The 7564-nt window shown below is 48.3% G+C and overlaps 1 pseudogene; it reads left to right on the forward strand.

Annotated features, from left to right (window-relative positions):
- Positions 1 to 6984: 6984 nt before the first annotated feature.
- LOC124778913 lies at positions 6985 to 7102 on the forward strand (annotated as a pseudogene).
- Positions 7103 to 7564: the final 462 nt, after the last annotated feature.

The following is a 7564-nucleotide window of genomic DNA, read 5'->3' on the forward strand; positions in this document are numbered from 1 at the left end:
TGTAGAGATGGTGGGTAGGGGGGACACGTGGCAGGGGGCAGGGAAGGGAGACGAGAGGAGCAACCAGGGGGTGAGAGGGATCAAGGCGGCGGGAGGTGTAGAGGATGCAGAGATGTTTGAGGAATAGGAGCAGATGGGAGAAAGGAATGAGGTCATAGAAGATCCGCTTGGGGGACGGGAGGCATATACGGAAGGCCAGGCGGAGTGCATGGCGCTCAAGGATCTGGAGGGACTTATAAAATTTGGGGGGGGGGGGGGACAGATATCCAGGCGGGACTGGCATAACAGAGGATGGCCATCACAAGTCAGTCGCGGCACTTATGTCCTCCCCACATAGGGGCTGCTGCTGTTGCATTGTCGTCCTGGAGGGAGATCCGGTCAGCATGCAATTGGCTGACTTCTTCTCACAGCCTTCTCTTCCCTGTCGTTCGCGACCGGCGTGCCGGGGCTTGACTAATACTGGACTGCCCATATCTTCAAAAATTAGATGTAAGTAGGTTGTTAGGGATGTTGGATGTGCTACACATTAAGAGGTGAAAACATTACTTCGACACAGAAAGAGATAAAAAAAAAGTATGATGTCTAGACAACTAACTGAGCGAAGTTAGTGACGTAATAAGCCGTCTAGGAATGTCTCCCAGTAATACGAACTGCGGAATTTACGTCGCCGTCGTACCTAATAACCTCTTGGAGGTGGAATGGCGATGCTGAGGGAGGCAGTGAACCTGTGCCCTCATATCGTAAACGACGCGGAAAGCACCGGTCGCAGTCCGTGCCCGAGCTGCAGGCAGAAATACGGCGCACCGCCTGAGCGCACGGCGCGGCCGGCGACCCTCGGCGGGTCAGCGCCGGAGTGGGGGAAGGAGTCAGCCGCCTTAAGCCGGCCGGCCGGCCGTAATCCGGCGAGCAGCGGATCAGCGCCCGCCCACCTGCGCTGAAGGACTCTGAAAGCCCGCCGCCTTGCCCGCTCTCCGCCTCCGCTGCACTCCGTCTCCCCCTCTGCCCCTCTATATTTCTGTCTGGTGTCACCGCCACCTGCACTTCCTCTACAGTTTTGAGTCTCACGTGGAGAAGCCCTCGGGCACGGACTTCATATTAGCAGGTCTGTGGCATCTAAAATGAAGGTCTAAGATACTTTGACTGCTTCCCTGCTTCCCCGTTTTTGAGAAAACTACCGCTAACGTTTATCACCTCAAAACTGACAGGATCGATGGATACTTGAAAATTGATCTCTCTCACCGGTGTACAAAGGAGACAAAAGTCAGGGAGGTAGCGATACGCCCTCGTACAGATGGCGGTAGTATCGCGTGCGCAAGATATAAAAGGGCAGTTTATTGGCGGAGTTCTCATTTGTACTCAGGTGATTCATGTGAGAAGGCTTCCGACGTGATTATGGCCACGGGACGGAAATTAACGGAAATTGAACGCGGAACAGTAGTTGCAGCTAGATGCAGGGTACTCTTCAGTTCGGAAATCATTAGGAATTCCGAGATCCACAGTGTCAAGTGTTCCGAGAATACCACGTTTAAGGCATTGCCTCTCACCACGGACAACTCTGTAGCCAACGGCCCTCACTTAACGACCGAGAACAGCGGCGTTTGCGTAGAGCTGTCAGCACTAACAGACAAGCAACACTGCATTAAACTACCTCGGAAAGAAATGATAATTGAAACCGCCACTTGCCGACAGGTGTTGCTGATATACGAGGTGCATTCAAGTTCTAAGGCCTCCGATTTTTTTTCTAATTAACTACTCACCCGAAATCGATGAAACTGGCGTTACTTCTCGACGTAATCGCCCTGCAGACGTACACATTTTTCACAACGCTGACGCCATGATTCCATGGCAGCGGCGAAGGCTTCTTTAGGAGTCTGTTTTGACCACTGGAAAATCGCTGAGGCAATAGCAGCACGGCTGGTGAATGTGCGGCCACGTAGAGTTTCTTTCATTGTTGGAAAAAGCCAAAAGTCACTAGGAGACAGGTCAGGTGAGTAGGGAGCATGAGGAATGACTTCAAAGTTGTTATCACGAAGAAACTGTTGCGTAACGTTAGCTCGATGTGCGGGTGCGTTGTCTCGGTGAAACAGCCACACGCGCAGCCCTTCCCGGACGTTTTTGTTGCAGTGCAGGAAGGAATTTGTTCTTCAAAACATTTTCGTAGGATGCACCTATTACCGTAGTGCCCTTTGGAACCCAATGGGTAAGCATTACGCCCTCGCTGTCCCAGAACATGGACACCATCATTCTTTCAGCACTGGCGGTTACCCGAAATTTTTTTGGTGGCGGTGAATCTGTGTGCTTCCATTGAGCTGACTGGCGCTTTGTTTCTGGATTGAAAAATGGCATCCACGTCTCCTCCATTGTCACAACCGACGAAAAGAAAGTTCCATTCGTGCTGTCGTTGCGCGTCAACATTGCTTGGCAACGTGCCACACGGGCAGCCATGTGGTCGTCCGTCAGCATTCGTGGCACCCACCTGGATGACACTTTTCGCATTTTCAGGTCGTCATGCAGGATTGTGTGCACATAACCCACAGAAATGCCAACTCTGGAGGCGATCTGTTCAACAGTCATTCGGCGATCCCCCAAAACCATTCTCTCCACTTTCTCGATCATGTCGTCAGACCGGCTTGTGCGAGCCCGAGGTTGTTTCGGTTTGTTGTCACACGATGTTCTGCCTTCATTAAACTGTCGCACCCACGAACGCACATTCGACACATCCATAACTCCATCACCACATGTCTCCTTCAACTGTCGATGAATTTCAATTGGTTTCACACCACGCAAATTCAGAAAACGAATGATTGCACACTGTTCAAGTAAGGAAAACGTCGCCATTTTAAGTATTTAAAACAGTTCTCATTCTCGCAACTGGCGGTAAAATTCCATCTGCCGTACGGTGCTGCCATCTCTGGGATGTATTGACAATGAACGCGGCCTCATTTTAAAACAATGCGCATGTTTCTATCTCTTTCCAGTCCGGATAAAAAAAATCAGAGGCCTTGAATCTTGAGTGCACCTCGTACCTCGATCGAGACAACTGAAAATGTGTGCTTCGACCGGGACCCGAACCCAGGATCTCCTGCTTATATGGAAGACGCTCTATCCATCTGACCCACCAAGGACACAGATGAATAACGCGACTGCAGGGACTTATCCATTGCACGCTTCCCGTGAGACCCACATTCCCAACTGTCCACAATCTACAAACGTAATGTACGTAATAGGTATTTGCCCATCCGCTCATTACTCGCGCACACTGAGGTGACGATGCCCGTAAGAGTTCGGGCAATCTGTGCGCATTCGCACAGACGAAGGTCAGTGGCTGGGTAGCCTTTAACTATATATATATGAAGATAGTAACTGTTCTCGAAAGAACAGATACCACTGATGACCTTGCAGCTTCTCTAGAATAAACGAAAATTAATTGAAACCCTCAGCTGCCGACAGGTGTTGTTGATATACCTCGATGGGGACAGCTGAATATGTGTGCCCCGACCGGGACTCGAACTAGGGATCTCCCGCTTACATGGGAGGCGCTCTATCCATCTGAGTCACCGACCACACAGACGAATAGCGCGACTGAGGGTTTCAGTTAATTATCATTTATTCTAGAGAAGCTGCACGGTCATAAATGGTATCTGTTCTGTCGAGAACAGTTACTATCTTCATATAACCTCAGAAATCTACACGGATCGTACGACGAACGTATCTGTTAGGAAAGTGTGGCGAAATTTGACGTTAATGGGCTACTGCAGCAGACGACCGACGCGAGTGCCTTTGCTAACAGCAGCGCTTCTCATGGTCTTGTGACCACATCGGTTGGACCCTAGACTACTGGAAAACCGTGACCTGGTCAGATGAGTCCCAATTTCAGCTGATAAGAGCTGATGTTAGGGTTGGAGTGTGGAGCACTACCCACGAAGTCATGGCCCCAATTTCTCAACAAGGCACTGTGCAAGCTGGTGCTGGCTCCATAGTAATTTGGGCTGTGTTTAGAAGGCATGCCCTGGGTCTTTTGGCCCAATTGAACCGATCATTGACTGTAAATGGCTATGTTCGGCTACCTTGAGACCATTTGCAGTCTTCATGGACTACCTGTTCCCAAACAAAGAAGCTGTTTTTTTATGAAAATGGGCCATTTCATTCGGCCACAGTTGTTCGCAACTGTTTTGAAGAACATTCTGGACAATTTGAGAGAATGATTTGGTCACCGAGATCACCCGACATGAATGCTATCAAATATTTATGCGATATAATGGAGAGGTCAATCTGAGCACGGACGGCTGTATAGGCAGCTTGGCGCAGTATTTCTTCAGGGAACTTCCAGCGACCTGTTGACTCAATGACACTTCGAGCTGCTGCACTACACCATGAAATAGGAAGTCCGACACGATATTAGGAGGTATCCCATGACTTTTGTCACCTCAGTGTCTATGGAGTCCACAAACGGTATATTTTCTGAGAAATCGAAGGAAGAAATGTTTACGGCCGCCTTTTGTGGCTATTAGGTTAATGCCCTTCAACGAAAGCCGCTCTGGCCAAATGACCAAGGCACCTGTTTGAGGGGCAGAGGATCAGTCTTCGATGCCAATATCGATGCAGCAGGGCTTCCTGTGTTATATGTGCTTTCCCCGTATTGAAATTGGTAGGAGTAGGAGGGATAGTAACATAAATTAGTCAATAAGGAATAATAACAAGGTAAATAAATAATTTACGATTTCCTGTACACCGAGTTGCTTATAATCGGTATTAGATTGCCCTAAAGAACGGAGAATTCAGCATGATTATGCAACAACGTTCTTCTGCGAAAAGAATATCTCATATACTTCATTGATTCGTGTACACCCAATAAGCCAACGCACTGTGTTCGTGTCAAGGCTCAAATTGGATAATGGACTCTACACTTCAACCGATGTAGGGAGGCATAGATACTTCTCATACACTGGTATACTACAACAGCACTGTTAGAGCATTGTACGTAACATATCTGAAAGAAATACGCAATGAAACGAAAAGAAATTACACTTTATTCACAGACATTGATTATAATGAAGTCACTGCGATTTACGATGGTCCCCAGGATATTACGACCGAGCGAGGTGGCGCAGTGGTTAACACACTGCACAGGATAACGATTCAACCCGCGTCCGGCCATCCTGATTAGGTTTTCCGTAATTTCGCTGAGTCGATTCGGGCATATGCCGCGACGGTTCCTCTGAAAGGGCACGGCCGATTTCCTTCCCCATCCTTGCCTCATCCGATGTGACCGATGACCTCACTGTTTGGTCACCTCCCCCAAATCAACCAACCCGGGTATTACTAAAGGCGGGACATGGGTCTTAATAGGATGTGAGGTCATGACGGACGCCTGTACACGCTTTGCGACGTGCTTCTACGAAGACCGAAAGGCTGGTATTAGGAGTTTTTGTGGTTAGTTATTTGCGTGTTTCATAACTTATTTGAACAATTCTTTTATCGAAAAGATGTAGAACGAGTCAGTTTACAGGATAGTTATATATCATAATTTCCCGTTAATGAACACATTATTTTTTAGTCCTACTCATGCACATATACTGTTTTTGGTGCATTACGCACCCGCATATGACGAGAGGACGAGCACGTAATGCGCCTGTGAACATTGTCTAACGTTAAAAATGAGCTAAAAGAAATCTTGATTGCAACAAAACATTTATTTGGAATGGCAATTGGTTCTGTCGGTATATGGCCATCTTCAGACCAATTACACAGAGTGACAATTATTGAACTACAAAAAAAATGTGTGTTCAAATGTGTGTGAAATCTTATTGGACTTAACTGCTAAGGTCATCAGTCCCTGAGCTTGCACACTACTTAACCTAAATTATCCTAAGGACAAACACACACACACACACACACACACACACACACACACACACACACACACACACCCATGCCCGAGGGAGGACTCGAACCTCCGCCGGGACCAGCCGCACAGTCCATGACTGCAGCGCCCTAGACCACTCGGCAAATACCGTGCTTCAGTATATGAAATAAAATCCTCATAACTTCTGCACGGTTGGTTCAAATGGCTCAGAGCACTATGGGACTTAACATCTGAGGTCATCAGTCCCCTAGAACTACTTAAACCTAACTAACCTAAGGACATCACACACATCCATGCCCGAGCCAGGATTCGAACCTGCGACCGTAGCAGCAGCGCGGTTCCGGACTGAAGCGCCTAGAACCGCTCGGCCACTGCGGCCGTCTGCTGCTTGGTTGGCCGCGGGCTATGATGGGAACTATTATGAGCAAGTGTGGTTTGGTTTAGCGACGAAGCCCACTTTCATTTGTGTGTGTTTGTCAATAAGCAAAACTGGCGCATTTGGGGGACTGAGGTTCAGTGACTGCGTGGTGTGCATTGTCCAGTCCCTGAATGATGGTTGTGACAATCCTTGATGGCATGGTGACTAAAGAACGGCACGTGAAAATTCTGGAAAATGATTTCACGCTATTTTCCAAAGTGACCGTGGTTTCGGGAAGATGTAGTTCATGCAAGCTGGAGCTCGACCCCACCGGAGTATGAGTTTGATGTCCTGGAGGAGCACTCTGGCGACAGCATTCTGACTCTGGGATACCCTGAGGCCACTGGCACCGGCCTCGATGGTTTCCGGATCTGAACACATGCTTCGAATTGTTGTGGGGCTATATTAAAGACAAGGTTACAGCAATAACCCCAAAACCATTGATGAGCTGAAAACAGCCATTCAGTCTGTCGACGACCGCATCGATGTTCCGACATTTCAGCAGATCATGCAGAATGTTGCTGTTCGTCTGCGCCACATCATCGCCAATGATGGCAAGCAAATCGAACATGTCATAACCAAAATCAGAATATCTGTAGTGACGTTTATATGTTGAATAAAGTGGGTGTACGACGTAGTTTGTAACTTATTTACGTTTTTTTCATATAGCTGACAATTGTCACTCTGTATCTTGATGTTGGGCAACGGCCTTGCCGCAGTGGGTAGACCGGTTCCCGTCAGATCACCGAAGTTAAGCGCTGTCGGGCGTGGCTGGCACTTGGATGGGTGACCATCCGGGCCGCCATGCGCTGTTGGCATTTTTCGGGATGCAATCAGCCTCGTGATGCCAATTGAGGAGCTACTCGACTGACTAGTAGCGGCTCCGGTCAGAGAAAACCATCATAACGACAGGGAGAGCGGTGTGCTGACCACACGCCCCTCCTATCCACGTCCTCAGTGAGGATGACAAGGCGGTCGAATGGTCCCGATGGCCGCTTGTGGCCTGAAGACAGAGTGCTTGTATCTTGATGGTAGGCGGTGGGTTGTACGGAGTAGGTGTTGTGCCTCCAGGAACGCCTTTCACTGCTACCATCCGCCACCATGGTATAAATAGTTTGAAGATGGTCACATTCTGAATGAAACCGGTTAGCATTGCAAGTAAATATTTTATTGCGATCAAGATTGTTTTCAATCCATTTTACAGTATAATAGCTAGACGGTGGTTTTCTCCACCAGAAATGTTTTCAAAAGTTATTGTGGAACGTGACAGTTTTGATGGT

The sequence above is a fragment of the Schistocerca piceifrons genome, chromosome 2, assembly GCF_021461385.2.
Source record: "Schistocerca piceifrons isolate TAMUIC-IGC-003096 chromosome 2, iqSchPice1.1, whole genome shotgun sequence".
Lineage (NCBI taxonomy): Eukaryota > Metazoa > Arthropoda > Insecta > Orthoptera > Acrididae > Schistocerca > Schistocerca piceifrons.